Below are 23715 nucleotides of genomic sequence, written 5' to 3'. Positions count from 1 at the left end.
GTGGAAGCCTCCTCACTGCTTTGGGTTTGCAGACCAGGATCTCAATGTCCCTAGGCCTAAGCAGCGAGACTAGCAAGGTCTGGCCCTCTGTCAGTGCTACAGCACGTGTGCCAGAGAGCATTCTTCAAACTCCATGGACCCTGAGGGGTCACCTAAGTGTGCTTTGTTTTAAATTTCTTTATTTATTTATCTGAAAGGCAGAGGGCCAGACAGAAATCTCCCATCCATTGGTTCACTCCTTAAATGTATGCACCACTCAGGGTTGGGCCAGGCCAAAGTCAGGACCCTAGAACTCAGTCTGGGTCTCCTTCATGAGTGCAGGGACCCAGCTGCGTGAGCCGTCATCTGTTGCCTCCCAGGGTGTGTTAGCAGGAAGCTGGAATCAGAAGTAGGGCCAGAACTCAAACCTAGGCACTCTGACGTGGGACGCAGGTATCCCAAGGGGCATCTCAACCGCTATGCCAAATGCCCGCCCCTCACGCACAGGGGCTCAAAGGTCTGCTACTCCTCTGAGATCATTGGTGAACATTATCTTCCCCTTTCTTATGAGAATATTAAAGAAACATGCAGAATCTACATCATGTGGCAGGCCCCTCATAACGAGGGCTGCTACAGAGCTTTGCTTCCCTTACTAGAAGCTGTGTTTATCACCCACTTGGCATCAAGAGGCCATCAAAAGGGTCAGTGTGCACCACTGGATGGGTTGATAAGCACATGTGGTAGCCATTGAGCTGGTCGGGGCTTCCTGGTGAGCTCACACTGCAAAACTGAACCCACCCCAGGCAGAGGAAGACAGGGCTCTCAGGTGCTGGCCCCTGCCACCCCTCTGCCTCCAGCCACACTGCCCCCCACCCCTCACTGGCCCTGCGAAGCTTTCTACTGCCCCACCCCCACCCCAGTTTCCAGGGCCTTGGGACTGACTGTTCCCTCTGCCCACGAGATCCTTGCCCCGATATCTGCATGAATAACTCCCCCCTCTCCTTCAGGTCTTTGCTCCCATGTTTGCTTAAGTGCTTGAGTTTCTCAATCCTTTTTAAAATTGCAGCTCCCCGCCCTCCTCACTGTCCCCTCACCCTCACCCTTCTCCTTACAGTGCATTTATTTATCATGTTTATCATACTTCCTGTTCACGGTAGCGCCTGTTAAAATGCAAGCAGGGACTTTTGCTTGTTCTCTTTACTCGTTTCCCAAGCACTTACAGCAGTGCCAGGCACACAGCAGATCCTTCATAAGTGCTTACAAAATGAAAGTTCTCTACAGCTTAATTCACAACAACTGCCCCATCCCTGCTCACGAACTCATGCAAATCCGTTTTGCAGGCAGATCTCCTCTTTCACAGTGGTAATTTGCAATGGAAAGACATTTTGCAGTGGGTAAAACGTGAGGCTTAAATCTCTGTTTTTCAGCATTAGACGCACAAAGTCAGGAGCTTTAAGATAACACAGAGTCCTGAATAACACTTCTCCTGAATGCTCTTTTTTTGGGGGAAAAAAAAGATTCATTTGAAAGGCAGAGTTAGAGAGAGATCGAGATCTTCCATCCATTGGTTCATTCCCCAGATGGCCGCAATGGCCAGAGCTGGGCCAGTCCCAAGCCAGAAGTCGGAAGCATCTTCTGCCAAGACGGACTTGGGCCATTTCCTGTTGCTTTCCCAGGCACATCAGCAGGGAGCTGGATCTGAAGTAGAGTAGCTGGGACTCAAATCAGCAAAATACAGGATGCTGGCATCGCAGGCAGTGGCCTGACCTGCTACACCACAACACCTGCCCCTTCTGCATGCTCCTGACAGACCACTGACAACCTCTTCCCCTATCTCACTCCTGTCACCATCTGTCACCGCTGGAGACCCCACGTTGTCTACTGCCAGAACCAGCTTCCTGCTCCACAAAAGGAGTCCCTCACTTTTTTTGTACAATCCCAAAGTAGCCATTTTCCCTCTCTGGACATCATTTTCTTCAGCATACCAACCTTTTTCTTTACTTTATCTGATAATAAAAGCAACATGCTTATTGTAAAATGTGATTTAGTGGGCTGGCAGTTTGGTGCAGTGGGTAAGTCACCAATTGGGATGCTCACATTCTGCAGTGGAGTACCTGGGTTCAAGTCCTCATTCCGCTTCTGCGCCAGCTTCCTGCCTACATACTCCACAGCAGGCAGCGGTGATGGCTCAAATTCTTGGGTCCCACCTAAGTGGGAAATCCAGATGGAGTTCCGGGTTCCTAGCTTTGGCCTGGCCCAGCCCTTGCTAGTACAGGCATTTGGAGAGAAAACCAGCAGATGGAAGATCTCTCTGTATCCCTGTCTGTGTTAGGAAACTGACTGCAGTTTTATCCATGGCTTGATCTGCACCCTGATTTACATCCTATGCCCCAGCCCCCCAAGCCAGTGCTGGAAGCCAGGTGGCCACATGGCCCAACAGCAGTTGTCAAGCTCCACCCCCACCTCCACCCCCATCCTAATGGGATTCGCTGCTCCTGCTTCCCTGCCCGCCCTCCAGCAAAGTTTTAAAAGGACTTGTTTCTGAGCACGTGCTCTCCCCCTCATCTCTCTTATCTCTCCTCTCCTCGATAGCTCCTCTCCTCTCTCTCTCTTATACTCTCCTTCTCTTTTCCTTCTTCGCCCCTTCCCTCCGGTCTGCTGGGTTTCCTCCAATAAACTCTTTCCCTTTCTCCGGTGTTTGGTGTGTTTTGTGACAGCCTAACAGAAATATGTAACACTCTGGTTTTCAAATAAATGAAAAATTGAGATTTAGCAAACTATAAAGACATATAAAGAAACAGATAAACACAAAGACTTGAAATTCTTCTGATATATGAAAGATCCCTTTGTGGTTTGCAACTTTAGCCATAAATGGCAACATCCAGGTACAGCCATCCTTTATGTTAGGCCAGTTCTTTCTACTCTTTTTTCTTTGGGTATATATTAAGTTGAAATATAGGAATTTACCAATTTCCAATGATGTGTGATCCACAAAATGGCCATCTGCTATGGTTCAAACTTATAATTTGTACAGTCGAGTCCATATCATGCATACAATTTTACATCATGTTCTTTTTATGCCATTATACCAGCACCATTTGCCTATGTATTTATGGATTCTTGAGCTCTTCATGAGCTCACATTAACAGCACAAATAATTGATGAGCAGTAGTGAGTCAGCTGGGAGCTGGGAGCCCTGCCTCTTAAATCACCGAAGCAGCTGAGTGGTGCCCAGACTTCCTGAGTCTCCACGCAGACGACAATCCTCGGTGATTCTTCCAGGAAGCTCTTCCCACAAATTGCCCCGGTCAATGAACCGCGTGCGCCAGGCACCAGGTTTCCGACCCCAGTGACAGCTCCTGGGAATGCTGCTAATAACCCTGCCTGTTGCTCAGCTCTTGTTCCTCTTAAGTATCACGTGAATTTGTCTTAGGGATGCATATCCCGTGGGTGGCGTATCTTCCTCTGCAACAAAACCACCCTCTTTGGGTTGTTGCTATCACTGTGTGCTCAGTCGATGTCTGGGCCAGGTACAGCGTACCAGCAGGATTAAAAGAGTTGTTTTTGGTTTTTTTTTGACAGGCAGAGTGGACAGTGAGAGAGAGAGACAGAGAGAAAGGTTTTCCTTTTGCCGTTGGTTCACCCTCCAATGGCTGCTGCGGCTGGCACACTGCGGCCAGCCCTCCGCGCTGATCCGATGGCAGGAGCCAGGTGCTTCTCCTGGTCTCCCATGGGGTGCAGGGCCCAAGTACTTGGGCCATCCTCCACTGCCTTCCCGGGCCACAGCAGAGAGCTGGCCTGGAAGAGGGGCAACCGGGACAGAATCCGGCGCCCGACCGGGACTAGAACCCGGTGTGCCGGCGCCACAAGGTGGAGGATTAGCCTAGTGAGCCGCGGTGTCGGCCTAAGAGAGTTGGTTTTTGTGTGTGCTTGTTAGCAGGAGGCCTGCTCCCAGGCCCCCAGGGTTGCTCTCAGCAAACATCCTCAGGAACATCAGCTCACCATCGACCTATTACAGCAAAATCCTGCGGTGTCCCTGGGTGGCGTGAGGCCAAGGCACAGTAATACGCGTGGGTTCTGTCTGGCCCACTCTCAATGTCTGAGACTCAATACAGTCTGACCACAGCAGGGCCTGAATTTGCTCTAGATTTGGCTGAGTTCCACCACAGACTAAGAGGATTATGAAGCCACCCCAAAGCCCCGTGTGCGCTAGATGTGGGAGCTCCTGATATCAGATCAAGTGTCATTGCTGATAACCACATCATGTCACCCCAGGTGCGACAGCTGCACAGGATGGAGTTCAACACTTTGGTCCCAAGAATAAAACAGTAACAGGCGACCAGGATATTAAAAGGTAATCTGTAATCTCTGAACACATCAAAGGATAGAGAAAACAAGGCAGGAAAGACACAAAACGAAAACGGGTGGCTTCTCTTATCAACACAAGGGAAACTGCTACCCAGAGGAGAGTGAACAATAAAACCCAAGGCCCTGGCTTTGAGGCCAGGCCAGCTTGAGCTCAAATCCTAACCCTGTCTGTTATACCTAGGAACACCTCCTAAACGGTTTTCTCTTTTGTAAAACTGACCTTTAAAAACACCCACACTGTAGGGGATGGTAAAAATTAAAGGGAGAAGACGCGTAAAATATTAACCACACTTGAGCTCAAGAAAGCAGCTGTTACCAGACTCACAACATAAAAAATTTTAGTTTGCGCTTAAATGTGTATTCAGGCAAACACAGCGTCATGACAGGCATCAACTTCTGAAAAAGTTAAACTTTTCAACACAAACCCACTACTCCAAAAGATCAGACTATTTCTCTTTTCCCGTATTTCCATCTGCTCTCGGTGAACGGGTCGACATCATCTTTACAGAATTTTTCAACCTTTTTCCACTTGTACCCTAAGTAATCATCCAGTTTACTGGAAAATCGTTACGATTTCAACCGAAACCTAGTTCATCACTCCTCCGAGGTTGAGCTCTCACAGCACTTGGCTTCCACCTTGGGGGGCAGCCTTCATCCAGTTCGTGGTGATTTGCAAATGCATGCCTTTTGAAAGATTCGGGCTTTTCCCTCAGGTGTGTGCGGGAGATTTTCTAGCTCAAATGCGGGAACTTTGTTCACGCTAGTGACTGTTGACGTTGGGCAAAGGAAGCTTGGAGAGCAAACTGAGGCAGCTGTTAGGAATCCAGGGGGGTCCATCAGCCTGTTTCCTCGTCCCAGCACTGGGCAAAATGGTGTGAGGATGACGGATTACCGAGACGGGCACGCGAGCAATGAGCAATGGATCTTCCGGGCCGGCGACGAGCCCTGCGGTTAGGAACTCCCAGGTTAGCGCGCCGGATGCCCACAGGGGAGCGCCTGGGTCAGCTTCCTGACTTCCAGCTTCCTGCTAACGCAGACCCAGGGAGGCAGCCAGAGCGCTTCTAGGAAGAGCATTCCTGCCATCCACGCGGGGGACCCACACTGAGACCCCCGCTCCTGGCTTCGCCTCCTGGCGTCGGAGGGGCCAAGCCATGGCCGTGGGGAGCACACGGGGGACTGCACTAGGCGCCAGGAGCGCTCCCTCTCGCACCCTCTCTCCGTGTCAGATTCAAAAGGCGGACGCTCACGTTCCTGGATGTCAATCTCCACGCGCGGCCCAGATCAAGGCGTAGATATTTGTGTTACCTGAGGCACAGAGAGGGTGAGGCGCTCCTCCCGGATCACACAGCAACTGGGAACACACGGACGTCGCCGTCCGCCACCTCTGAAGCCCAAGTGTTCCCACTGCTCTTGAGAAAAACAGCCCCCCAGACCCTCCTTGCGAGGGGGCGGCAACGGCCAGCGGCAGACAGCCGGGTTGGGGGGCTCCGCAGCGGGCGTCGCCTGCTCTTCCAGGGGGCGCCTCCTTCCGGGCGCACGCGACCCGCCCGGCTCGGAGCATGCCCAGTGCGCTCCCCGCCGCCCGTCCGCACCGGGCCCGGCCCGCACGGCCGCTCCAGGTTTTGCCTGCGCCCCGAGACCGGGGCGGGGCGCGCGGCCCCTGGACGCCCGGCGGGGTCGGAATTCCCCCCCGACGCGGCGGCCGCTGCAGGGGCGCTGCCCCGGGACGTGCGACGGCGGTGGGGGGACCAGGACCGAAGTGGTGAGGTGCCCAGCGTGCAGGGGTCTCCACCTGCACCCGGCCACCTCTCCGTCGTCTTCACTCAACCCCTACTGTGTGCCACGCGCTACCGTAGGGTCTGGCTCGCTGCGGGAAAAGGCAGGCAGGGTTCGAGCGCCACAGGGACACGGAAAGTAAGCAAACTGCAGGGAAAACCATAGTGTCCCCCCCCACCTCTTCGGCGCCTCTGCCGCCCCCCACCCCGCGCCAGCCTGCGCTGTAGGGTCTTCGCACCGGCTGCTCCCGCGGGCAGCAACCTTTCCCCATCCGTCTGCAGGGCTGAAATGTCACCTCGGTGCCAGCCGACCTGGCCACTGGACCCCCGCCGCCTCACTCAACACCGCGCTCCCTGGGCCACCCCCAAGCCTGCTCAACTTGTAATTCTGCTATAGCGTTCGCTAGTTGGCTCTTTGTCTCTGGGCGGCCTCCTCCACACAACCAAACTGCACCAGGGGGGCGCGTAAAAGAACCCAGAGTCCCTGCTCAGTATTTGTGGAATGGAGCATTAGCCACAAATGCTATGGAGGAAATAAAGTGGCCGGGGGAGGGGGGGGGCTCAGAGCCAATTTAGGGAGGTGATAAGGAAGGCCTTTCCAAGGATGGGGAAAAGCTGGACAAAGCTGTGTGTGTGTGTGTGTGTGTGTGTGCAAATGTCCTGGGGCTGGTCAAGTGCTGCCCGTCTAAGGCGCACAAAGGTGCTCTTGGGGCTGTGGGAAGGTCTTGTGAGGCCAGCAGGAGCGCGGATGGGAGGGGTCCCCATAAGCCTTGGAAAGGGTTAACTCAGGAAATTTACTAATCCAAGGGCTCCAGTGCTGTCCTGGGAATCCGCAGGGCCCCAGCTGAACCGCGACCCCTGCACAAGCCGCCCCTCTTTGCCATCGCTAAGCACGCATTCTTCCTCTGCGGGCCCTGCACACAGTAGGTGCCCAATGAACGGTTAAGGGACGCACGCCTGCATGCCTGCGGAAGGGAACCCAGGGACCTGCCCGGAGCTCGGCGGGGTAGCCCCGGCGGCCCTGGGAGACTCGTCGGAGCGCGCCAGCCGGGGCGGGGGCGGGAGCAGGAGCGCCCCGCAGGCGGCCGGGACGCCCGCCCCCAGCCCGGCGCGCGGGCCCGTCGCGGCCAGCCGGGCCGGCGGGAGCCGCCCGCGGGCGGCACTGGGCATGCTCAGACGGCGGCCAGGTCGCGCCGCGAGCGAGCTTCCGCGCCGCCCGCACGCGCGACCTACCTGGGCGCCCCGCGCCCCCGGATGCTGCAGGTACGGGCCAGCGCGACCCCCGCGGGCCGGGGCCGGGACGCGGAGAGGCCGGGGACTGGGGTCGCGCTCGCCGCCACCCCGCCCCCACCCGTGCCCCGGGCGCACGGCGGACGCGCGGGCGGGCTGGCGGGCGCCGCGGCCCCGGGGTCCCCGCGCCACGTCGGGGCGGGGAGGGGGCGCCGGGCCGCGCTCACCTGGCGAGGCGGGGGCGGGAGGGCGCGGGCCGGGCCGGGTGGGGCTCGGCCGGGGCGGGCGTCTGGGACGCGGCGGCGGGGCGTGGGCGTGCGCTCCGGTCGGGCAGGGGCGGGCGCAAGCCGCCGAGCTCGTGCGACCGGCGGCCCCGAAGGGCCCTGCGCCGCCGCGGCCCCAGCTCCGGGCGCCGAGGGGGCGCACGGCCCGCGGGGAGCAAGCCGAGCGCGGCGGCCGGATCTGGGCTCCCGGGGCGAATCCGCCTCTCGGCTTTCAAAGATGGCATTCCCTGGGCCTGGCACGCACCCCAGCGCCAATAAATCCTGGCCGTTCCGCGGGCGATCTGGAATGATTGATTTATTAGCTAACCTGCGGCGAGATGGCTGCCGTGGGCCAGCGTGTGCGGGAGCACCCGGCCCCCAGGAGATTCCCACTTTGTGCCACCCAAACTTACTGCGAAGTTGCGGTTGCCTTAAACATTCATGGGAAGTTGAGACAACTTGACACCTGGGTGTTCCGAGGTGGTGGCCAGGGCTTGTGCCTTGGAAACCGGAGCCCTCCTGCTTGGGCTCCTGCTTGGCCAGCTGGTGACCTTGGGCGAGTTGTCGCACCCCACTGAGCCTCCGTTCCCCCCTGCCAACAGCTGGTAACGATGCCCACCTCGTGGGGTTGTTGGTGGATTAAGTGGGATAAATTATGTGTAGGTGTTTGGCGCCGTGCCCGGCACAAAGCAGACGAGCAGTTGGCGTGATGTGAATTTAATTCGTTTAGGGACCCTCGTGGCTCCCACTTCACCAGCAAATTAGAATGAGCAAAGCATCTTCAGGGCCCCCAGTCTCTGTTGCTCCGGAGAACTCAAGGGCTGAACCCAAGGGCGTTGGGGAGAAACCCGGTGGAGGCCGATTGTGATCAGGCATCTGCTTTCAGAGCGGGGTTTCCTGCATTCAGGAACTCCAGAACTTGGCAGTTTGGTTTCACTTACAAAAGAGCTGTTTTGCAAGATGATCCATCTTGCAAATGTTTAAGCAGATGATGTGAGAAAGTGAAGCCTGCTTAGGAGGATTTCTGCTCTAAAAAGCTCCCGGGCCCAACTTTAAGTCGTGGTTTAGATCAGGGTTTGCCGGCTTCGCTGTGCCTGATGGGAGGTTTCCCAACATCCTTGGTCTCCACTGGGAGCACAGACGCCCCCAGCATCCCCTCTCCCCGACTTGTGTCAACCAGAGCTTCCTCCGGCCCCTGTCACACATCCCCTGTGGGTTCAGAACCGCTGTGTGGTTCGATCATCTCTGCCTCTGTCTTGAGCCCAGGCTTGAGAATTTCACCTGCTGCTTTTAGGGTAATAGCTCGCTTTGCATGGCCTCCTGCAACAGTGATTAGCTCGCTTTGCATGGCCTCCTGCCACAGCGCAGGGAGCGTCCGCCTATGTCGTCTCATATAAATTTTACAACCGGGCTCTGAGAGGCTGGAGTTACTCCCATTTCACAGATGAGGAAATTGAGGCTTTGGAGCAGCCAATCAGATAAGATGTGGCCTAGCTGGGGTGTAACCCAGGTCTTCGGGAGCTGGGGGCAGGCCCTCTCCTGCGTCAGGCTGCCCTTTGTCGTATGTAACTTTCAAATCGATGACTCAATGAAGATATGAAGTATACTGGAAGCTGGAACTCTCTCTGAGATTGACTGGTTGAAAATTAACAGCAGTCGTCTATTATCTGACAGCGAGTAGGCTGTTCTAGTTAAATATTCTGCTTTATAGCGAGCTCCCATAAAGCCCACGTACACTTAAGAGGGATACCAATTTGTGGAGAATTAGAGTAGAATAAGCGTGCCTCCTACTCTATATATTGATCCTGCCTGTCTCCAGTGACTTGCCAGCTCCTAGAAAGGACTCGGCTATGCAGATGAGACATTAGCTGGGGATGTGAAAGGTCCGGTGACCCAAGGCACTTCCGAGTGGCAGGCCTTCGTGGAGCTGCTTCCGTAGGGCAGGTGCAGCCTTGGGTGGGGAAGCCGAGCAGGACCCCGGTGAATGCAGCATGCCTGGAAGAACTTTCCTGCAGGAAGGGACAGGTCCTGGCCAGGCCAGACACGTGGCGGGCACTCAGCCTCAGCATGGGCAGGAGACAGGGCCCAGGGAGGCAGATCCAGGATCCCACCGGCAAGTCACCAGTCAGCTCCGTGCCCTTGGTTTGACGTTTCTCATGCAGATGGCAACCGTGTTAGCTGGGAACATTCTCATTCTAGTCTCAGGGGCCTGGCCAGGGAGACAAGGTCTGAGCCGGATCTTGTCCCTGGAAGAAGCTGCAGCTCCAAGGTGGTAGCTGATCTGGGGACTGAGACCAGCTCCTTGCTGTTGCTTGGGAAGAGGAAGGTCCCACCTGTGTCACACTTGCCCATACCCCTGCAGGTGAGGAAAGTGAGCGAGCACAGCTGGATTGGGACCAAGAGTGAGGGGCCAGTGGTGACTCGCTGGGATGGATGGAGCCCCCCAGAGGGGCTCAGCTTGAGAAGACCTGGCGCCTCCCCCTGAGCCCTCAGGGTTTGTGGCAGGGTGGGAGGAGACTTGTGGTCCCTCCCTGGCTTCCCTGGAGAGCTCTTAGCTGACCTTAATCCCAGGGTTTACCCTCCTGTCATCAGACAATGAGCTCCTAGAAAGCAGGCAGAGGCCTCTTCCTTCCCAGGGCCTGCTGCAGGGGCTGGATGCCCTGGCCCAGCTGGTGGGGGCAGGGCAGACCCCCAACTCTGATCAAGACAGGCCAGGCCTGCGCAGGCACAGCGACCTCAGGCACCCTGTGGTCTTTGAGGTGTCCCTTTCCCTCCTGCCTCTCCAGGGAACTGCTTACAGCAAGACAGCTGGGAGCCCACGTTTCACAGCAGGCTCACACGTTTATTGAGTCTGTACTGTGTGACAGGCTGGAAGACCACGGGAAAGTTGAACCCTCGCCCTGGGAAAGATTCCTGGTGGCACTGGGGAAGTAGTGACGTGTGTGTGTGCATGCGCGCCAGCCTCTCTGTCCATCCATCCATCCATCCGTCCGTCTGATAACTGCTTTAAAAGAGGACTAAGCCAGATGCTAGAGGCACCCGGGAGGCAGCCGTTCATTTGGACAGACGTCAGGAAACACCATAGGAAGTAGTTGGCGCTTGAGTCAGGTCTTGAAGGTGCAGAAAGACTGGCAGGAGCAGAGGCGCGGAGACATGAGGAGACCTGGTGTATTTTAGCTGCGCCACTTGCCCAGCCCAGCCCCTGGCTGGCACTTGCTCCTGGAGCTAGGGTTCCCTGCTGCCATCTCTGTGCAAGGGCCAGGGCTCTGTCTTCCCCAGCAGGGGAGCGATGCCCTTGGTGCAGGAGCCGCCACTGCCAGGGAGGCCTCTGGTTATAGCTGTCAGGCAGCCGTGTGGCGTCTGTTGGCTGCCCGGCACTGTCGCGTGTGCGTCCCAGATATCACTCACTCAGTGACTCCTCACAGCGACCCTGCAGCCACACTGCCACCCCAGGTGCTGGCCTCCTGTAGCAGGTGGGGGCGAAGCGTGTGTCCCCCTGCGGGTGATGTGCTGAGCACAGCACAGCCCCCCTGGCTGCAGCTGCCGTCGGGGTGGAGTGCTGACAGCCGTGGATTTCTCTCCCTGACCCCGTTTCCTTTCGGGAGACGGTGGGCCCCTGCTGACAATATTTTTCTGAACCAGAGATCGGGCTGTGCCGCCTGAAAAGGAACCTGTGTGCTACTGCTCTGTGCAAGAGGCGGCCTAGGTAGGTGTTTGGATACTGACAGAGTGGAATTTTTGAGACATTTTGGTGGTTCAAGTGGAAAGTTAGGATGGAGGGTTTGGAGCTGGATAGTCTGGAACATCCAGGGCCCGTGATTTGCCGTCAGGGTGGATGTTCCTACAGTGCAGAGCTGGGAGTGAGTTTTGTCTCCTGGATCTCTGGAGCCCCCAAAGGGAACAGATGGTGTGTTCCAGCCCCTTCCTGCCAGCCCCATTGTACAGATGGGCTGAAAAAAATAACTGAGGCTCCAGGAGCTGCAGTGACTACCCGAAGGGCACCATGCTGGTCAGCAGTGCTGCTGAGCCAGGACCCAGCTCTGTCTCTGGACAAATCATTTGTTAAATAAGGATCAGAGAAGAACTTGCTTCCTTCACACTGACTGTTAGCAATAACAGAAAACCCACTAAGGCAAGACCTGGCATGAAAAATGGTGCTCGCCCCTGAGGGGTGGACCCCTGCCCGCCACCCCCACCCCAGACAGGCGTTCTGATCAGTGTCCAGTGCTGGAGTCGCTGCAGGTGCCATGTGCGGGGGCCCACTCCCAGGTCAGCCCCGCGAGTCTGAGTGGTGACTGCTAACCAGGGTGGGCCAGCCCAAGGGTGGTGGTGACCAAGGCCGTTCTGACCCACCTGGCTCCCCGCAGTCTCCTTCCCCAACCTGGTTATCAGATGCAGATGTGGTTGTTGTGAGAAAGTGTCAGGAAGGAGAAGACCACCATCCATGAGGTGGCCCCTGGAGGGAGCTTTCCCCACAGCAGCCCTGCAGTGAACTCTGCCTGCCACCTGCTCGCCCTCCCAGCCTGGGCTCCACTCTGCAGCCCAGGGGTCCCCCAGACCCTTGCCAGTGTCCTGAAAAGGAAGGCCGGACCAGTCTCCTTGACCACCCCCACCAACCCTCATATTTGTACTTCAGCGCTGTGTTCCTTCCAGCCACAGGGACTGGGGGCGCCTGGAACCTTCTCCCTGCGTAGCTCGTCCTCGGGGTCCCCGTTCCGAGACTGCAGGTGCCTTCACTTGCCTTCCTGAACTGGGTTGGGCCGTGGCTGTGAAGGCCCGTGCCACCACATAGGTCTCCGCTCAGCACCCTTCACAGTGGCAGTGCTGTGGTTATTCACTGCAATTATTTGTATTAGTACCTGTCTCCCCAGCTACACTAAACCCTGAAGGCGGCACCTGCTTTTTGTTTGTAACTTTGCATTTCACCTGATCCTGACTTGGAGGAAGAGTTACAGGAACAGAGCGAAGCGCCCAGTGTCCTCTTCATCCTGATTCTGTGTGTATGATCCCTTTATCCCTCTATGTATCTGAACCACTGAGGATCATTTGTAAGACTCTTCCTTCCCCCTAAGTATTTCCTAAAAGTAGTGCCATTCTCTTACGTAACTACAGCATACTTTTAGAATCAAGTGGTATTGATACGGTACTGTTGCCTAATCTGTAGGCCATACTGGAGTCTGGCCCATTGTCTAAGTTATGTCCTTTTTGTGTCACGCAGAAATCTCTGACCGTGAGTTGCATAGAGTGGACATGTCCTTTTAGTCTCCTTTAAGCTTGAATAGTTTCTCTACTTTTTTTGGTCTTTAATGACCTTGAGACTTTTTTTTTAGTACTTAAAAAAAATTTTTTTAATTTATTTGAAGTGCAGAGGGACACATAGAGAAAGAGGCAAGCAGAGGTCTCTCCTAATGCCCACAATATCTGGCACTGGGGCCAAGCAGCCTCCCACCTGGGTGGCAGGGACCCAAGTCCTTGAGCCATCAATGCTATTAGCAGGAAGCTGGAATTGGGAGCAAAGCCGGGGTGTGAACCCAGTACTCCGATCTGGGATGTAGAGCCCCAAGCAATGTTTTAAATGCTAAGCCAAACCCTCACTCCAGACCTTGACTTTTTTTTTTAGAGAATACAGGCCAGGTGTTTTGTAGACTACCCTGCAGTTAATCTGTTGTAACCTTGTGTTGCCAGGGTCAGCCGCCATGCCTGGACCCTCAGATGCGCTCAGTAAATATTTGTTAAATGAAGTGAAGGGGAGGTAGAAGGTGGAAATCAGCTGGTGTTGTGGTTTCTCCACCCCTCCTCCTTCCTCTGCCCAGAGATGTTGTTGTCATTTGTTGTAATACTGTGAGATAGTGAGCCTGCCGTCGGTGCAGGCACACAAGCAGACATCAAGCGACGACGGCCTGGCAGAGATGTTGGAGAAGAGAACGGGACACCTGGGGGAGGGTGAGATGCACCTGGAGGCCCCCCTGAATCCTGGACAGCCTCCCTAACTGTAGCTCTAATGGTCTAGGGGCCCAAGCATAAGACAGAATTTGTCTCAAACAAAAACTTTTTTTTTTTTGAGAATAGAAGGGGGTGCTATTAATAATCGTGGGGACTGCCCTAGGCAAATCAGGGCGCATGCTTAGTCTGCCCTAGTGTGCCTTTGAGGCTGAGGTCAGTACTGGGCAGGCCAGCCTAGGAAGCCCCTCAGCGCTAGGATCCTTCATGGCGATAAAGGCCGGACAGATCCAGCTCTGGGTATCACCGGCAGCCCGGCAGGCATGCTTTGGCCCCACCCCTGCCACCATACTGTGCCAGCTGGACTCCTGCCATGCCTGCTTTTTTTTGGCCCCACGCCTCACCATGTCCCTTCCTGCCACAGGGACTGGGAGAGCTTGGAGCCTCATTCAGTACCCAGGCTGGGTGGAGGAGCAGGGACAAGGGTTTATGTCAGAGGCATAAGTGGAAAACCCAATGGAAATAAAGAGCCAGAGAGGGTAAGCCAGGTAGGGCAGGAGGTGGAGTCTCCTAAACCTTATCTTCTTCTCGCCACTGGGGCTCACACTGCACCTGCCCCTCCTGGACCAGCACCCACATCCCTCTCCCAGCCCTCATGCTGAGATCGGACCAAGTGGCCACCTCTGGTGGAGGCAGGCAGGCAGGTGGCATGGGGTGGGGGGTTGGTGCAGGCACAGAAGGTAGGCACTGGATAGCCAGTGATACAGACAGGGACGTGGATGCGGGGACACCAGGCAAGAAATCAGTGTTGAGGGGTCCTGCTACCCAGGTCAGGCCAGGGCCATTTGTCAGGAAGCCTAGATCCATAATGTCAGGTGCTCAGCTTCACTGGTCAGCAGGTCAGCTTGGCAACCACATTTATTTTCTGCCCAGAAGAAAACAGAAACTGTGCCTTCCTGAATTAAAAGGTATCATAGGATGAAAATACAGAAAGGGGCGGGCGTCCGGCGTGGCGGTTAAGATGCTGCCTGGGACATCTGCATCCTGTATTAGAGGGCCTGCATTGGAGTCCTGGCTCAGCTTCTGACTCCAGCTTCCTGCTCATGTGCACCCTGGGAGGCAGCAGTGAGGGCTCAAGTACTTGGGTCCCTGCCACCCACGTGGAGACCTGGGTTGAGTTCCTGGCACCTGCCTGGCAGTTGCGGGCATTTGGGGGAGTGAACCAGTGGGTAGGCATTCTCTCTTTAAATGTCTCTCTCTCTCTCTGCCTTCCAAATAAATAAAATTGAAAAAAAGAAAAAAAGAGAAGAAAACGTGGAGATCCTTTCTGGGAAGCCTCTCAGCCATTGGGCATCTAGAACACTGTCCAGAGCAGTGGAGTGTTTTTATAGCTCCAGGCATCAGAGGTCTCAATAGGGATGCCAGTGGCGGAGGGCTGTAGTCCTTAGAGTGCACCAGCACTGCTGAACATTAGCAAGGTTTCCACTTAATCCTGCTATTAGATTCCTATTAGATCTGACTGCTTCGAAACGCTCTCTCCTCCCCACGCACAACTGAAAGCATGTAGGTTCTGGGGCCAGAGTCACACAGTGTCAGAACTGGATGGGACCTTACAAAACCTTGCCCAGCTCCCTCTTTTTATCGATGGGGAAATTGGGGTCTTGAAAGGCACGCGGGGGCCAGAGCTGCGGCTCAATAGGCTAATCCTCTGCCTAGCGGCACCGCCACACTGGGTTCTAGTCCCGGTCGGGGCGCCGGATTCTGTCCCGGTTGCCCCTCTTCCAGGCCAGCTCTCTGCTGTGGCTCGGGAAGGCAATGGAGGGTGGCCCAAGTGCTTGGGCCCTGCACCCCATGGGAGACCAGGAGAAGCACCTGACTCCTGCCTTCGGATCAGCGCAGTGCACTGGCCACAGCACGCAAGCTGTGGCGGCCATTTGGAGGGTGAACCAACAGCAAATAGGAAGACCTTTCTCTCTCTCTCTCACTATCCACTCTGCCTGTCAAAAAAAAAAAAAAAAAAAAAGAGAGAGAGAAAGGCATGCGGGGTCCCCCTGAGCACACGGCCAGTGCAGAGCAGGGACTGGTGCCCACGTCTCACAGTTCCAGCCATCACACCTTGGGTGTGCTTTCCAGATCTTACCCAAGCACGTTTGTCAGGCAGGCCTGAGTCCCCTGGTTTTATTAATACCCTTTAGCACTTCTCCGAGTATGAAAATGAGGTGAATCTGTCCTGGAGCAGTTATGGTCCTGGAGCAGTTACGTGTTACTTGTGCTTTTGTGTAGAAGTTGCTAGGTGTTTGGGATTCCCCCTCCCCGCTATGTGAAAACCAAGGTGTCCCTCCCCTGAATCTCTGCATTCTGCCATGGTGCTTCTGAACTTTAGCCCGTGGGAATCTGCTCGAGGGCTTGTGGAAACACAGGCTGCGGGCCCCACCCTCCAGGCTTCTGATAGACCATCAGGTGGGGCCGGAAAACACGGGTTTCCACCAAGCCCTCTGAGGTCACTGGTGCTGAGTCCGGGGACCACCCTTGGAGAGCCTCGGCAGCCAGCTGGCTCCTCCCCGCGCCCATCAGCCTTCCACCCTCGCTCCCACACCAGTCAGCCTGACAGTGCCGCGGCCTCCGAGACTCCTGCCTGTTGTCCTCACCTGCCCCTGATGCCCTCAAGGCCATCACACTCCTCACCTTGGCCCTCTCCTTACTTCCTCCCCTGCAGTCTGGTTCCCTCTCCACTGCCTCCACCCACTGCAGGTAAGAAGCGTTCCCCCAGCCTCACCTCTTGGTCGAAGCCCCATCTCTATCCTCTCCCTTCCGCCGCTGAACCCTCTACGGGGACAGTCAACTGCTGTCTCCTCTGTTGACACAGACCAACCAGCCAACTCCAGGAACTCAGGATTTCTACACAAATAGTTGAATTTTTGGTTTTGTTTTGTTTTGTTTTTGAATGGTGGTAATATCTTTGTAGCATACCGTTTCCCCTGGAGGCTGTTTGTAGGCACGCCATTCCTGGTGCGGTATATTCACGCTGCTGTGCTGCCATGGCACCACCCGTGCACAGAACGCCTGGCTAACGGTGACTTCCCGTTCCTCCGCCCCCCGGCCCCGTGAGCCCCGCTGCACTTTCAGTGTCCCTGAACTTGACTGCTCTGGGTAGCTCCTGTGAACAGAGTCCCACAGTGGTTGTCTCTGCTAGGACTGGCTTCTTCCCCGCAGCAGCATGGCTTCCAGGCACATCTGCGCTGTAGCAGCCCTTTTCCTTAAAAACTTAATAACACGGAGGTACTTCCCAAAGTGCGTGAAAAATCAGATTAAAAGACAGGTTTACGTCGGTGCCAACATTTGGGGCCGTGCACCCAGGTTTTTGTTTTGTTTTGTTGTTTGTTTTTTGTTTTTTTTTGTTTTTTTTTTTTTTGTTTTTTGTTTTTGTTTTTGTTTTTTTTTTTTGACAGGCAGAGTGGACAGTGAGAGAGAGAGACAGAGAGAAAGGTCTTCCTTTGCCATTGGTTCACCCTCCAATGGCCGCCGCAGCTGGCGTGCTGCGGCCAGCGCACTGCGCTGATCCGAAGGCAGGAGCCAGGTGCTTCTCCTGGTCTCGCATGGGGTGCAGGGCCCAAGTACTTGGGCCATCCTCCACTGCACTCCCTGGCCACAGCAGAGAGCTGGCCTGGAAGAGGGGCAACCGGGACAGAATCTGGGACAGAATCCGGCGCCCTGACCGGGACTAGAACCCGGTGTGCCGGCGCCGCAAGGCGGAGGATTAGCCTAGTGAGCCGCGGCGCCAGCCACCCAGGTTTTCCACAGCATGCCTTTCCCGTGACCCCACGCCACCTGTGTCTGTGTCCCGTGGTGTCTGTGTGGTGCGTTTTGTTCTTCTGCTCAGCAGCTGCCATTGTGAACAATGCCGCTGCCCTCCCAGGAGTGCGGGAAGACCCAGTTTCGCTGAAGGGGACTTGCAGCCTGAGGTGACAGGTCTCAGCATCCATAGAGCAGTCTCCACGCTGTGTGCCACCTGCGGTCGGTCGCTGGGTCATCCTCCCCCCACCTCTCAATGTGGCTGGGCCACTCACTTGCAGAGACCAGAACCAGTTCTCAGATATCAGCCCGTTTGGTCTCTGGGCAGGTGTCCACGGCCCTGCTGTCCGTTGGTTCTCTCTGTTCCCCTTGTTCTCTGTTTGGGGCTCCCAAGCCTGGGTCTCCAGCCTGCTCACCTCTGGGGGCTTCTGCTCCCACACACGTCACACCTGAAAGTCTCCCTGGTAGTGTCCCCAGCTCCCTCCCTCTGCATGGCCCAAGCAGAATTCACCAGCTAGCTGCTTTCTGCAAAATGCCCTCTCCTTGAGTGACAGCCTTGCAGCCTGCAAGCCCCAAGGTCATCTTCATTGCCCACGTCTTGCCCTTGACTGGTACCTGTGGGAGTGTTTGGATATACACAGTGGCCTTGTCACAGCCCAGGAGCCCCGGGTCCAGAAGGAAAGCTGGGGGCCTGCACTGCTCCCCTCCCCCACTCCACCCCTCCATGTGAGGGCCAAGCTGTCTGCCCACCTATCTGTAACACTTAGCAACGTGGTGGTACACAGCCAGTGTGGTGGTGCCTGTCTTGTCCATGTATTCTCTCACTCCACAGATACTGCCTGAGCTAGGCCACTGCTGGGGGCTAGGAAGATAGAGGTTTACAGATAAGAGTCCCTGCTGAATCACAGATAAGAGTCCCTGCTGAATCGGAACTTGCATTCCAGTGGGGGGATGGAGGGTGGCAATTGGGAAACCACAGGAACAAGTCTGTGGTGATCAACGCCAAGGAGAGAGATGAAGTAGAGCAAGAGGGCACAGGTAAAACTTGAGCAGACATGTGAAGGGAGGGGGAGCCAGGTACCATCAAAGGGAAGGGAGTTCAGGCAGGAGGGACAGCAGGTGCACCCTCCCAGGATGGAACCAGCTGGGAGCAGCAGTGTGGCTGAGCTGAGTGAGGATGGGCATGTCAAGGGCCTGGGAGGTGGCCGGAGCTGGACCACACAAGGCCATCCACCAGCAGAATGAGATCCAGGGCCCAGGATTCATGCTGCCCTGCCCCTCTTTGGAGGCGGTGGAACCAGGGTATCACGCCTCCTGCCGGAGGCACCTGAACCACCTTGTGTGTTTCTGTTGCTAGTCTGTGGTGGCTGAGACCTGTGTGTGGTCGGGAAAGTCCCCAGAGCCAGAGCCCTGGTTTTGGGAAATGGCTGCCTCTCGGTGCCCTTGGTCTTCCTCACCTGCATACTGCAGGATTTGAACCAGGAGACTGGTAAGGGTTAGCTGAGCTCTGCAGTGTTGGAACCCTCCTTCCCGACGTTAGTTAGGGGCACTCATTGGACTTCGGGTCATTTTAGGGTAATAGCAGTGTGCAGATGCTGTTGCTGGTACATGTCACATTCTTACTATGTTTAGCCTATCAGATGTGCCACTCCTTTGTTAGAAAAAAGAATCTGCCAGCTATAGGCAATCTTGGAACAGTCATGGGAAGCAGGTAGAGGAAGGAGAACACCTTCAGTGGTTTATTTACCAACCTCCCTTCCATTTTTCCACCCATTCACCCTATAGTTGTTACTGAGCACCTGCTGGGTGCCAGGCACTAGGCTGGCTGCCTGTGCCACAGTGGTCTTTTCGTTAAAGATCCTGACCTAGTCGTCGTCTTTTTTTTTTTTTTTTTTTTTTGACAGGCAGAGTGGACAGTGAGAGAGAGAGACAGAGAGAAAGGTCTTCCTTTGCTGTTGGTTCACCCTCCAAATGGCCGCCGCGGCCTGCACACTGCAGCCGGCGCACCGCACTGATCCGATGGCAGGAGGCAGGTGCTTCTCCTGGTCTCCCATGGGGTGCAGGGCCCAAGCACTTGGGCCATCCTCCACTGCACTCCCTGGCCACAGCAGAGAGCTGGCCTGGAAGAGGGGCAACCGGGACAGAATCCGGCGCCCCGACCGGGACTAGAACCCGGTGTGCCGGCGCCGCAAGGCAGAGGATTAGCCTAGTGAGCCGCGGCGCCGGCCTTGACCTGGTCTTCTTGTGCAGTGGTGTTAGCTCTGAAGATCATGTGGGAAGGGACCCCGCTCTGAAAGACAAAAGCCTCTGCCTCACACCATGTACAGAAATGAACTTGAAAGGATCAGTGACCTAATAAGAGCCGAAGACATAAAACTCTCAGGAAAACACAGGGGTGAATCTTCATGACCTTGGGTTTGACAGTGGATTCTTGGATATGACACCAAAAGCAACAAAATAGGCAAATTGGACTTCATCAAAACCAAAACGTTTTTGTATATCAAAGGGCATTATCAAGAAAATGAAAAGGCAACTAGAGTTGTGATAAAATTTTCTTATCATGGATCTGATAACAATTTAGTGATCAGAATTTAAAGAATTCTTGAAACTCAGCCACCCAAATTAAGATAAACCCAATTAGAAAACAGAGGACTGGAAGAGACCTTTCCCTGAAGACACACAGGCAGCAAGTGAGCACATGAGGAGAGGCTGGACATTGGTTAGGCACAGCCACAGCGGGAGACCACTTCACGCCTGCCACTGTGGCTGTGATCAAGGCCAGGAACAGAGCAGGTGTTAGTGGGGTGTGGCAGGGCAGGACTCCTCCTACACTGCTGATGAGAATGTAGAATGGGAACAGTTTGGTTGCTCCTTGGACAGCTGAGGGTGAACTACCAAATGCCCAGCCATCAGCTCCACTCTTAAGATAGACCTCTGGGACTACTGGAAAGGGGCTCACACAGAGACCAGTGTTCATCACAGCACCACTCATAATAACTAAAAGAAGCAACCGAGTATCCATTGACAGATGAATTGATAAGCAAATTGGAATATTACTCAGGCATTGAAAAGAATGAAGTTCTGATACCTGGGAAATCATGGGTGAACCTTGAAAACATGCTATGTGAAATAAGCCAGACATAAAAGGACAAACAGTATGTGATTCCACTTATATGAAATATCTCAAGAAGGCAAGTCTTTGGCAACAGAAAGTAGAGTGGAGATTGCCAGGGCTGGGGAGTTAACTGCTTTGTGGGTACAGAGTTTTCTGTTTGGGATGCTGAAAAATTTCTGGCAATGGATCGTGGGGATGGTTGCACAACATTAATGCCACTGAATTACACACCTGTAAGTGGTTGAAGCGGCAGTGTTGACACCCTGTACATCTTACCACTTGGTGGTAATTCAGGTGAGAGTGGAGTGTCAGAGGAGCGTGACTTTGCTTTGGGTCTCACCGTGCTGCCGGGTGACATCAGGGTGACCCCACATGGAGCCTGGGGCCCTCACTGGAGGCAGGAGTCCCATTAGAGGACAGGTGTAGGGTGTCTCAGGGCTCACGGGGAGTGCTCGGGTGCCTTCCCGTCCCCTGTAATTCCATCCTTTCTGCCTGGTAGAGAAGACAGACTGCAGTACCTTGTGGAGGTCAGCAGTTACCTGCTCAGTTTCCTGTTCAGCTGTCTGATCAGTTTCCTGCAGGTGATGGCCCAGCTCCTCATCGCTCACCTTGCGGGAGGGGGGTGTCACCCATTTCCCTGCCGTCTGTACCTGTGCTGGCTCTCAGCCCTTTCTTCTCTTCTCTGGGTTGGCTGTGACACCTTTTGGAATCCGAGCTCTGTTCATTAGAAGTTATCCACTCAGCCACAGTCATGTGCATTCACTTAGTTAGAATGATATAAACCATAACAACAAAAAAAGCCGATGAAACATTTGAAATACCTGGACAAACGCTGAGTCGCAATGATGAGAAAGAATAAAAATAAGCCACCCCCAAACAAATGTGACAACACTGTCAGTTTCTTTGACGCAACTAATGTTAGGGCTGCTGGTCTGCCCTGCTGCCTGCCCCTCCCCCTCCAGCGGTAGGAGCTGCCAGGTGGTAGAGCCACCTTCCCTTTGCCCAGCTATTGAGGTAGATTCTGTGTGACCCCAGCGTCTCCCTTGCCAGTGAAACAAACCTCAAGATTTGAATGCTGAGGTCGGTCTTTATCTTCTTGGAGACCCAGGCACCTGCCACACCCAGGTACCCCTCCCCATTTTATCAGTTACCACGTGCTATAACTGGATTCTTGGCTTAGAGTGGACAGGTGCACCCCGAAGGTGAACAAGCAAGGGTCTGATGAGTTCCAGTTCCTTAAGAAGCCCAGCTTCTGAGTGCTTAACGAGTCCTGGCAGCTCTGAAGCTGTGCAGACAGGTGCAGTCAGAGGGGAGGTGCTGGTCACGGGTAGGAGGGGCCAAGGCCAAAGCCAGGGCTGGCCTCAGCATGTGAGGTGGCCCACTCCTACTCTCCAGGGCAGTGATTAGCACAGGACGGTTTCCCTGTTGGGCTGGAAGGACCCGTAGCCATCACCACGCGTCAGCACTCCAGCCCACGCCTTTTGCAAAAGCGAGAGGAAGTCATTTCCTGAGTTTCCTGTGTTCTAAAGGCGCGTTGCCCACGTTTTAACGTTTCTGGGATCCTCACAATCAAAGGGTACTTCGAATGTACTGTTTCCTGAGAAAAACAGTAGTTTTTTTTTTTGTTTGTTTGTTTTGTTTTTTTTTTTTTTTTGACAGGCAGAGTGGACAGTGAGAGAGAGAGACAGAGAGAAAGGTCTTCCTTTGCCGTTGGTTCACCCTCCAATGGCCGCCGCGGCCGGCGCACTGCGGCCGGCGCACCGCGCTGATCCAATGGCAGGAGCCAGGAGCCAGGTGCTTTTCCTGGTCTCCCATGGGGTGCAGGGCCCAAGCACCTGGGCCATCCTCCACTGCACTCCCTGGCCACAGCAGAGGGCTGGCCTGGAAGAGGGGCAACCGGGACAGAATCCGGCGCCCCGACCGGGACTAGAACCCAGGGTGCCGGCGCCGCTAGGCGGAGGATTAGCCTAGTGAGCCGCGGCGCCGGCCCAAAACAGTAGTTTCTGTTCCCCAACCTGCAGAGGCTGTGGGGAGTCGCAAGCCCTGTATGTGCTGTGATTTTTTTCCCTATACATACAGTACCTGTGACAAAGCTTAATCTATGAGCTAGGCACAGTGCGAGATTAACAGTGGTAAACGGAGATGAATGCACACTGTGATAGGGTATTGAAAACTTAGGAATTGATTTCTGGAATTTTCCATTTCATGTTTCCAGACCACGGTTGACTGCAGGAAACTGAGACCACAGAGAGGGGGAGGGGAGACCGTAGCTCTTCTGCATCACCTGTTCAGTCGCTGTGCCGTCTCAGAGCGGAGGGAACATGGTCAGGCATACCCAAGTCATGACTCAGCTTTCTGAGACTACAGAATTAATTAGAGGGAAGGAAGATTTTTCTGGGCCATTTCCTTCATAAGAGGAAACTTAGCAACGCGTGAGCCTTGGGGAGTGTTTATGAAGATTATCTCGGAAGGTAAGACCCAGCCTTTACCCAGGTGATGACAGCCACAGTGGTGATTATGCGTGGGCCTCCCCCGTGCCCGCCCCTGGTGAATCACCTGTCTCTCACCTGTCAGTTGTCTATGGACTGAGCTGCAAGGCTTCACGTCCTTTGGAGGCTGACCCGTGTGACCTGGGCTTGGTTCTCTGAGTCTCATTTACCGATCTGTGAAATGGGAACAGCACTGCTGCCTGCCAGACCCAGTCAGAGCCAGTGGAGTCAGAAGTGATGGGTGTGAACCAACTTGAAAAGCCCCGAAGACTTGTGGCGCCCGTGGAGGTTCCTCAGGAAGCCGCAGACGCAGACAGGGGTGATCCCAGGGTGTTGACAGAGGCAGCAGGGAGGTGACGTGGCAGCAAGTGCTGGGGCCAGGTCTTGTGCTGCACGGGGTCTGAAATTGCAGCGCCCTGGAATTATTTACAGATCAGGAACTGAGACTTAGAAAGCTTGTCCAGGGATGTGTCAGCTTGGGACTGGAACTTCCAGCCAGCTCTGCCACCCTGAGATCCCCAGCCACCCAGAGCCGCTAGGCAAAGCAGCTCCTGGCCCAAGTTATCAGTTGCATCCTGAACTCAAGGAATGTGTTGTGTGTATCTCCAGCACGTGGAAGGCCTAAGAACAAACAAAAGGAGTAACTGTAACGACAACTCTCTATTCTCTTTCTTAAGAGCCTAAACTATTTTTTTTAGTTCCAGTTATACCGCTCTGTGTAGTTATGGTATATTTTTATACCACATGTTTTCGTGTAAATATGC

General features: G+C 54.9%; 1 protein-coding gene across 5 annotated transcripts in view; it reads left to right on the top strand.

Annotated features, from left to right (window-relative positions):
• PTPN3 (protein tyrosine phosphatase non-receptor type 3) overlaps nt 1-23715 on the top strand; it is a 157523-nt gene that overhangs the window by 38228 nt on the left and 95580 nt on the right. Inside the window, exon 1 of one of the 5 annotated variants that reach the window (XM_070055413.1) lies at nt 4310-4333. The exons of 2 other annotated variants lie outside the window; for them this stretch is intronic. The gene's annotated coding sequence lies outside the window, so the exon portion shown is untranslated. Of the gene's footprint in view, nt 1-4309; nt 4334-7228; nt 7386-23715 lie in introns of those variants that run through there. 2 more of the 5 variants (XM_051855937.2, XM_070055423.1) reach the window with 2 other exon arrangements.

This window comes from Oryctolagus cuniculus, chromosome 1 (genome assembly GCF_964237555.1).
Source record: "Oryctolagus cuniculus chromosome 1, mOryCun1.1, whole genome shotgun sequence".
In the NCBI taxonomy this organism is placed as follows: Eukaryota; Metazoa; Chordata; class Mammalia; order Lagomorpha; family Leporidae; genus Oryctolagus; species Oryctolagus cuniculus.
The sequence above is the reverse complement of the archived record's forward strand: the minus strand, read 5'-3'. Positions and strand labels throughout refer to the sequence as shown.